We start from the raw sequence: 8,600 nt of genomic DNA on the forward strand, positions 1-8,600 counted from the left end.
AAACGACCATGTATAGTAAGGCTTTTTTTTTCTAACAAAAAAACGACCATGTATAGAAAGGCTTTTTTTTTCCGACAAAAAAACGACCATGTATAGTAAGGCTTTTTTTCCGACAAAAAAACGACCATGTATAGTAAGGCTTTTTTTTTCGACAAAAAAACGACCATGTATAGTAAGGCTTTTTTTTCCGACATAAAAATGACCACGTATAGTAAGGCTTTTTTTTCCGACAAAAAAACGACCATGTATAGTAAGGCTTTTTTTTCCGACAAAAAAACGACCATGTATAGTAAGGCTTTTTTTTCCGACAAAAAAACGACCATGTATAGTAAGGCTTTTTTTTCTGACAAAAAAACGACCATGTATAGTAAGGCTTTTTTTTCCGACAAAAAAACGACCATGTCTAGTAAGGCTTTTTTTTTCGACAAAAAAACGACCATGTATAGTAAGGCTTTTTTTTCCGACAAAAAAACGACCATGTATAGTAAGGCTTTTTTTTTCCAACAAAAAAAACGACCATGTATAGTAAGGCTTTTTTTTCCGACAAAAAAACGACCATGTATAGTCAGGCTTTTTTTTCCAACAAAAAAAACGACCATGTATAGTAAGGCTTTTTTTTCCGACAAAAAAACAACCATGTATAGTAAGGCTTTTTTTTCCAACAAAAAAAACGACCATGTATAGTAAGGCTTTTTTTTCCGACAAAAAAACGACCATGTATAGTAAGGCTTTTTTTTCCAACAAAAAAAACGACCATGTATAGTAAGGCTTTTTTTTCCGACAAAAAAACGACCATGTATAGTCAGGCTTTTTTTTTTCCGACAAAAAAACGACCATGTATAGTAAGGCTTTTTTTTCCGACAAAAAAACGACCATGTATAGTAAGGCTTTTTTTCCGACAAAAAAACGACCATGTATAGTAAGGCTTTTTTTTCCGACAAAAAGCGATCATGTATAGTAAGGCTTTTTTTTCCGACAAAAAAATGACCATGTATAGTAAGGCTTTTTTTTCCGACAAAAAACGACCATGTATAGTAAGGCTTTTTTTTTCCGACAAAAAAATGACCATGTATAGTAAGGCTTTTTTTTCCGACAAAAAACGACCATGTATAGTAAGGCTTTTTTTTTCCGCCAAAAAACGACCATGTATAGTAAGGCTTTTTTTCCTGACAAAAAAACGACAATGTATAGTAAGGCTTTTTTTTCTGACAAAAAAACGACCATGTATAGTAAGGCTTTTTTTTTCTGACAAAAAAACGACCATGTATAGTAAGGCTTTTTTTCCGACAAAAAAACGACCATGTATAGTAAGGCTTTTTTTTTTGACAAAAAAACGACCATGTATAGTAAGGCTTTTTTTTTCCGACAAAAAAACGACCATGTATAGTAAGGCTTTTTTTTCCCGACATAAAAACGACCATGTATAGTAAGGCTTTTTTTTCCGACATAAAAACGACCATGTATAGTAAGGCTTTTTTTTCCGTCAAAAAAACGACCATGTATAGTAAGGCTTTTTTTTCTGACAAAAAAACGACCATGTATAGTAAGGCTTTTTTTTCCGACGTAAAAACGACCATGTATAGTAAGGCTTTTTTTTCCGACATAAAAACGACCATGTATAGTAAGGCTTTTTTTTCCGTCAAAAAAACGACCATGTATAGTAAGGCTTTTTTTTCCGACATAAAAACGACCATGTATAGTAAGGCTTTTTTTTCCGTCAAAAAAACGACCATGTATAGTAAGGCTTTTTTTTCCGACAAAAAAACGACCATGTATAGTAAGGCTTTTTTTTCCGACAAAAAAACGACCATGTATAGTAAGGCTTTTTTTTCTGACAAAAAAAACGACCATGTATAGTAAGGCTTTTTTTTTCTAACAAAAAAACGACCATGTATAGAAAGGCTTTTTTTTCTGACAAAAAAACGACCATGTATAGTAAGGCTTTTTTTCCGACAAAAAAACGACCATGTATAGTAAGGCTTTTTTTTTCGACAAAAAAACGACCATGTATAGTAAGGCTTTTTTTTCCGACATAAAAATGACCACGTATAGTAAGGCTTTTTTTTCTGACAAAAAAACGACCATGTATAGTAAGGCTTTTTTTTCCGACAAAAAAACGGCCATGTATAGTAAGGCTTTTTTTTTTCGACAAAAAAACGACCATGTATAGTAAGGCTTTTTTTTCCGACAAAAAAAACGAACATGTATAGTAAGGCTTTTTTTTTCCAACAAAAAAAACGACCATGTATAGTAAGGCTTTTTTTTCCGACAAAAAAACGACCATGTATAGTCAGGCTTTTTTTTCCAACAAAAAAAACGACCATGTATAGTAAGGCTTTTTTTTCCGACAAAAAAACAACCATGTATAGTAAGGCTTTTTTTTCCAACAAAAAAAACGACCATGTATAGTAAGGCTTTTTTTTCCGACAAAAAAACGACCATGTATAGTAAGGCTTTTTTTTCCAACAAAAAAAACGACCATGTATAGTAAGGCTTTTTTTTCCGACAAAAAAACGACCATGTATAGTAAGGCTTTTTTTTTTTCCGACAAAAAAACGACCATGTATAGTAAGGCTTTTTTTTCCGACAAAAAAACGACCATGTATAGTAAGGCTTTTTTTCCGACAAAAAAACGACCATGTATAGTAAGGCTTTTTTTTCCGAAAAAAAAATGACCATGTATAGTAAGGCTTTTTTTTCCGACAAAAAACGACCATGTATAGTAAGGCTTTTTTTTTCCGACCAAAAAACGACCATGTATAGTAAGGCTTTTTTTTCTGACAAAAAAACGACAATGTATAGTAAGGCTTTTTTTTCCGACAAAAAAACGACCATGTATAGTAAGGCTTTTTTTTCCGACATAAAAACGACCATGTATAGTAAGGCTTTTTTTTCCGTCAAAAAAACGACCATGTATAGTAAGGCTTTTTTTTTTGACAAAAAAACGACCATGTATAGTAAGGCTTTTTTTTCCGACAAAAAAACGACCATGTATAGTAAGGCTTTTTTTTCCCGACATAAAAACGACCATGTATAGTAAGGCTTTTTTTTCCGACATAAAAACGACCATGTATAGTAAGGCTTTTTTTTCCGTCAAAAAAACGACCATGTATAGTAAGGCTTTTTTTTCTGACAAAAAAACGAGCATGTATAGTAAGGCTTTTTTTTCCGACGTAAAAACGACCATGTATAGTAAGGCTTTTTTTTCCGACATAAAAACGACCATGTATAGTAAGGCTTTTTTTTCCGTCAAAAAAACGACCATGAATAGTAAGGCTTTTTTTTCCGACATAAAAACGACCATGTATAGTAAGGCTTTTTTTTCTGACAAAAAAACGACCATGTATAGTAAGGCTTTTTTTTCCGACAAAAAAACGACCATGTATAGTAAGGCTTTTTTTTCTGACAAAAAAAACGACCATGTATAGTAAGGCTTTTTTTTTCTAACAAAAAAACGACCATGTATAGAAAGGCTTTTTTTTTCCGACAAAAAAACGACCATGTATAGTAAGGCTTTTTTTCCGACAAAAAAACGACCATGTATAGTAAGGCTTTTTTTTTCGACAAAAAAACGACCATGTATAGTAAGGCTTTTTTTTCCGACATAAAAATGACCACGTATAGTAAGGCTTTTTTTTCCGACAAAAAAACGACCATGTATAGTAAGGCTTTTTTTTCCGACAAAAAAACGACCATGTATAGTAAGGCTTTTTTTTCCGACAAAAAAACGACCATGTATAGTAAGGCTTTTTTTTCCGACAAAAAAACGACCATGTTTAGTAAGGCTTTTTTTTCTGACAAAAAAACGACCATGTATAGTAAGGCTTTTTTTTCCGACAAAAAAACGACCATGTATAGTAAGGCTTTTTTTTTCTGACAAAAAAACGACCATGTATAGTAAGGCTTTTTTTTCCGACAAAAAAACGACCATGTATAGTAAGGCTTTTTTTCCGACAAAAAAACGACCATGTATAGTAAGGCTTTTTTTTTCGACAAAAAAACGACCATGTATAGTAAGGCTTTTTTTTCCGACAAAAAAACGACCATGTATAGTAAGGCTTTTTTTTCTGACAAAAAAACGACCATGTATAGTAAGGCTTTTTTTTCCGACAAAAAAACGACCATGTATAGTAAGGCTTTTTTTTCTGACAGAAAAACGACCGTGTATAGTAAGGCTTTTTTTTCTGACCAAAAAACGACCATGTATAGTAAGGCTTTTTTTTCCGACAAAAAAACGACCATGTATAGTAAGGCTTTTTTTTCTGACAAAAAAACGACCATGTATAGTAAGGCTTTTTTTTCCGACAAAAAAATGACCATGTTTAGTAAGGCTTTTTTTTCTGACAAAAAAACGACCATGTATAGTAAGGCTTTTTTTTCCGACAAAAAAACGACCATGTATAGTAAGGCTTTTTTTTTTCTGACAAAAAAACGACCATGTATAGTAAGGCTTTTTTTTCCGACAAAAAAACGACCATGTATAGTAAGGCTTTTTTTTCTGACAAAAAAACGACCATGTATAGTAAGGCTTTTTTTTCTGACAAAAAAATGACCATGTATAGTAAGGCTTTTTTTTTTCTAACAAAAAAACGACCATGTATAGAAAGGCTTTTTTTTTCCGACAAAAAAACGACCATGTATAGTAAGGCTTTTTTTCCGACAAAAAAACGACCATGTATAGTAAGGCTTTTTTTTTCGACAAAAAAACGACCATGTATAGTAAGGCTTTTTTTTCCGACAAAAAAACGACCATGTATAGTAAGGCTTTTTTTTTCTGACAAAAAAACGACCATGTATAGTAAGGCTTTTTTTTCCGACAAAAAAACGACCATGTATAGTAAGGCTTTTTTTTCCAACAAAAAAAACGACCATGTATAGTAAGGCTTTTTTTTCCGACAAAAAAACGACCATGTATAGTAAGGCTTTTTTTTCCAACAAAAAAAACGACCATGTATAGTAAGGCTTTTTTTTCCGACAAAAAAACGACCATGTATAGTAAGGCTTTTTTTTCCAACAAAAAAAACGACCATGTATAGTAAGGCTTTTTTTTCCGACAAAAAAACGACCATGTATAGTAAGGCTTTTTTTTCCGACAAAAAAACGACCATGTATAGTAAGGCTTTTTTTTTCCGACAAAAAAACGACCATGTATAGTAAGGCTTTTTTTTCCGACAAAAAAACGACAATGTATATTAAGGCTTTTTTTTCCGACAAAAAAACGACCATGTATAGTAAGGCTTTTTTTTCCGACATAAAAACGACCATGTATAGTAAGGCTTTTTTTTCCGACAAAAAAACGACCATGTATAGTAAGGCTTTTTTTTTCGACATAAAAACGACCATGTATAGTAAGGCTTTTTTTTCCGACAAAAAAACGACCATGTATAGTAAGGCTTTTTTTTCTGACAAAAAAATGACCATGTATAGTAAGGCTTTTTTTTTTCTAACAAAAAAACGACCATGTATAGAAAGGCTTTTTTTTTCCGACAAAAAAACGACCATGTATAGTAAGGCCTTTTTTCCGACAAAAAAACGACCATGTATAGTAAGGCTTTTTTTTTCGACAAAAAAACGACCATGTATAGTAAGGCTTTTTTTTCCGACAAAAAAACGACCATGTATAGTAAGGCTTTTTTTTTCTGACAAAAAAACGACCATGTATAGTAAGGCTTTTTTTTCCGACAAAAAAACGACCATGTATAGTAAGGCTTTTTTTTCAAACAAAAAAAACGACCATGTATAGTAAGGCTTTTTTTTCCGACAAAAAAACGACCATGTATAGTAAGGCTTTTTTTTCCAACAAAAAAAACGACCATGTATAGTAAGGCTTTTTTTTCCGACAAAAAAACGACCATGTATAGTAAGGCTTTTTTTTCCAACAAAAAAAACGACCATGTATAGTAAGGCTTTTTTTTCCGACAAAAAAACGACCATGTATAGTAAGGCTTTTTTTTCCGACAAAAAAACGACCATGTATAGTAAGGCTTTTTTTTCCGACAAAAAAACGACCATGTATAGTAAGGCTTTTTTTTCCGACAAAAAAACGACAATGTATATTAAGGCTTTTTTTTCCGACAAAAAAACGACCATGTATAGTAAGGCTTTTTTTTCCGACATAAAAACGACCATGTACAGTAAGGCTTTTTTTTCCGACAAAAAAACGACCATGTATAGTAAGGCTTTTTTTTCCGACAAAAAAACGACCATGTATAGTAAGGCTTTTTTTTTCGACATAAAAACGACCATGTATAGTAAGGCTTTTTTTTCCGACAAAAAAACGACCATGTATAGTAAGGCTTTTTTTCCGACAAAAAAACGACCATGTATAGTAAGGCTTTTTTTTCTGACAAAAAAACGACAATGTATAGTAAGGGTTTTTTTTCCCGACAAAAAAACGACAATGTATAGTAAGGTTTTTTTTTCCCGACAAAAAAACGACCATGTATAGTAAGGCTTTTTTTTCCGACAAAAAAACGACCATGTATAGTAAGGCTTTTTTTTCCGACAAAAAAACGACCATGTATAGTAAGGCTTTTTTTTCCGACAAAAAAACGACCATGTATAGTAAGGCTTTTTTTTCAGACAAAAAAAACGACCATGTATAGTAAGGCTTTTTTTTCCGACAAAAAAACGACCATGTATAGTAAGGCTTTTTTTTCCGACAAAAAAACGACCATGTATAGTAAGGCTTTTTTTTCCGACATAAAAACGACCATGTATAGTAAGGCTTTTTTTTCCGACAAAAAAACGACCATGTATAGTAAGGCTTTTTTTTCTGACAAAAAAACGACCATGTATAGTAAGGCTTTTTTTTCCGACAAAAAAACGACCATGTATAGTAAGGCTTTTTTTTCCGACAAAAAAACGACAATGTATAGTAAGGCTTTTTTTTCCGACAAAAAAACGACCATGTATAGTAAGGCTTTTTTTTCCGACAAAAAAACGACCATGTACAGTAAGGCTTTTTTTTCCGACATAAAAACGACCATGTACAGTAAGGCTTTTTTTTCCGACAAAAAAACGACCATGTATAGTAAGGCTTTTTTTTCCGACAAAAAAACGACCATGTATAGTAAGGCTTTTTTTTTCGACATAAAAACGACCATGTATAGTAAGGCTTTTTTTTCCGACAAAAAAACGACCATGTATAGTAAGGCTTTTTTTTCCGACAAAAAAACGACCATGTATAGTAAGGCTTTTTTTTCCGACAAAAAAACGACCATGTATAGTAAGGCTTTTTTTCTGACAAAAAAACGACAATGTATAGTAAGGGTTTTTTTTCCCGACAAAAAAACGACAATGTATAGTAAGGTTTTTTTTTCCCGACAAAAAAACGACCATGTATAGTAAGGCTTTTTTTTCTGACAAAAAAACGACCATGTATAGTAAGGCTTTTTTTTCCGACAAAAAAGCGACCATGTATAGTAAGGCTTTTTTTCCGACAAAAAAACGACCATGTATAGTAAGGCTTTTTTTTCTGACAAAAAAAACGACCATGTATAGTAAGGCTTTTTTTTCCGACAAAAAACGACCATGTATAGTAAGGCTTTTTTTTCCGACAAAAAAACGACCATGTATAGTAAGGCTTTTTTTTCCGACATAAAAACGACCATGTATAGTAAGGCTTTTTTTTTCCGACAAAAAAACGACCATGGAAAGTAAGGCTTTTTTTTCTGACAAAAAAACGACCATGTATAGTAAGGCTTTTTTTTCCGACAAAAAAACGACCATGTATAGTAAGGCTTTTTTTTCCGACAAAAAAACGACCATGTATAGTAAGGCTTTTTTTTTCGACATAAAAACGACCATGTATAGTAAGGCTTTTTTTTCCGACAAAAAAACGACCATGTATAGTAAGGCTTTTTTTTCTGACAAAAAAACGACCATGTATAGTAAGGCTTTTTTTTCCGACAAAAAAACGACCATGTATAGTAAGGCTTTTTTTTCCGACAAAAAAACGACCATGTATAGTAAGGCTTTTTTTTTCGACATAAAAACGACCATGTATAGTAAGGCTTTTTTTTCCCACAAAAAAACGACCATGTATAGTAAGGCTTTTTTTTCCGACAAAAAAACGACCATGTATAGTAAGGCTTTTTTTTCCGACAAAAAAACGACCATGTATAGTAAGGCTTTTTTTTCCGACAAAAAAACGACCATGTATAGTAAGGCTTTTTTTTCCGACAAAAAAACGACCATGTATAGTAAGGCTTTTTTTTCCAACAAAAAAAACGACCATGTATAGTAAGGCTTTTTTTTCCGACAAAAAAACGACCATGTATAGTAAGGCTTTTTTTTCCAACAAAAAAAACGACCATGTATAGTAAGGCTTTTTTTTCCGACAAAAAAACGACCATGTATAGTAAGGCTTTTTTTTCCAACAAAAAAAACGACCATGTATAGTAAGGCTTTTTTTTCCGACAAAAAAACGACCATGTATAGTAAGGCTTTTTTTTCCGACAAAAAAACGACCATGTATAGTAAGGCTTTTTTTTCCGACAAAAAAACGACCATGTATAGTAAGGCTTTTTTTTCCGACAAAAAAACGACCATGTATAGTAAGGCTTTTTTTTCCGACAAAAAAACGACCATGTATAGTA

This window comes from Festucalex cinctus, chromosome 17 (assembly GCF_051991245.1).
Source record: "Festucalex cinctus isolate MCC-2025b chromosome 17, RoL_Fcin_1.0, whole genome shotgun sequence".
In the NCBI taxonomy this organism is placed as follows: domain Eukaryota; kingdom Metazoa; phylum Chordata; class Actinopteri; order Syngnathiformes; family Syngnathidae; genus Festucalex; species Festucalex cinctus.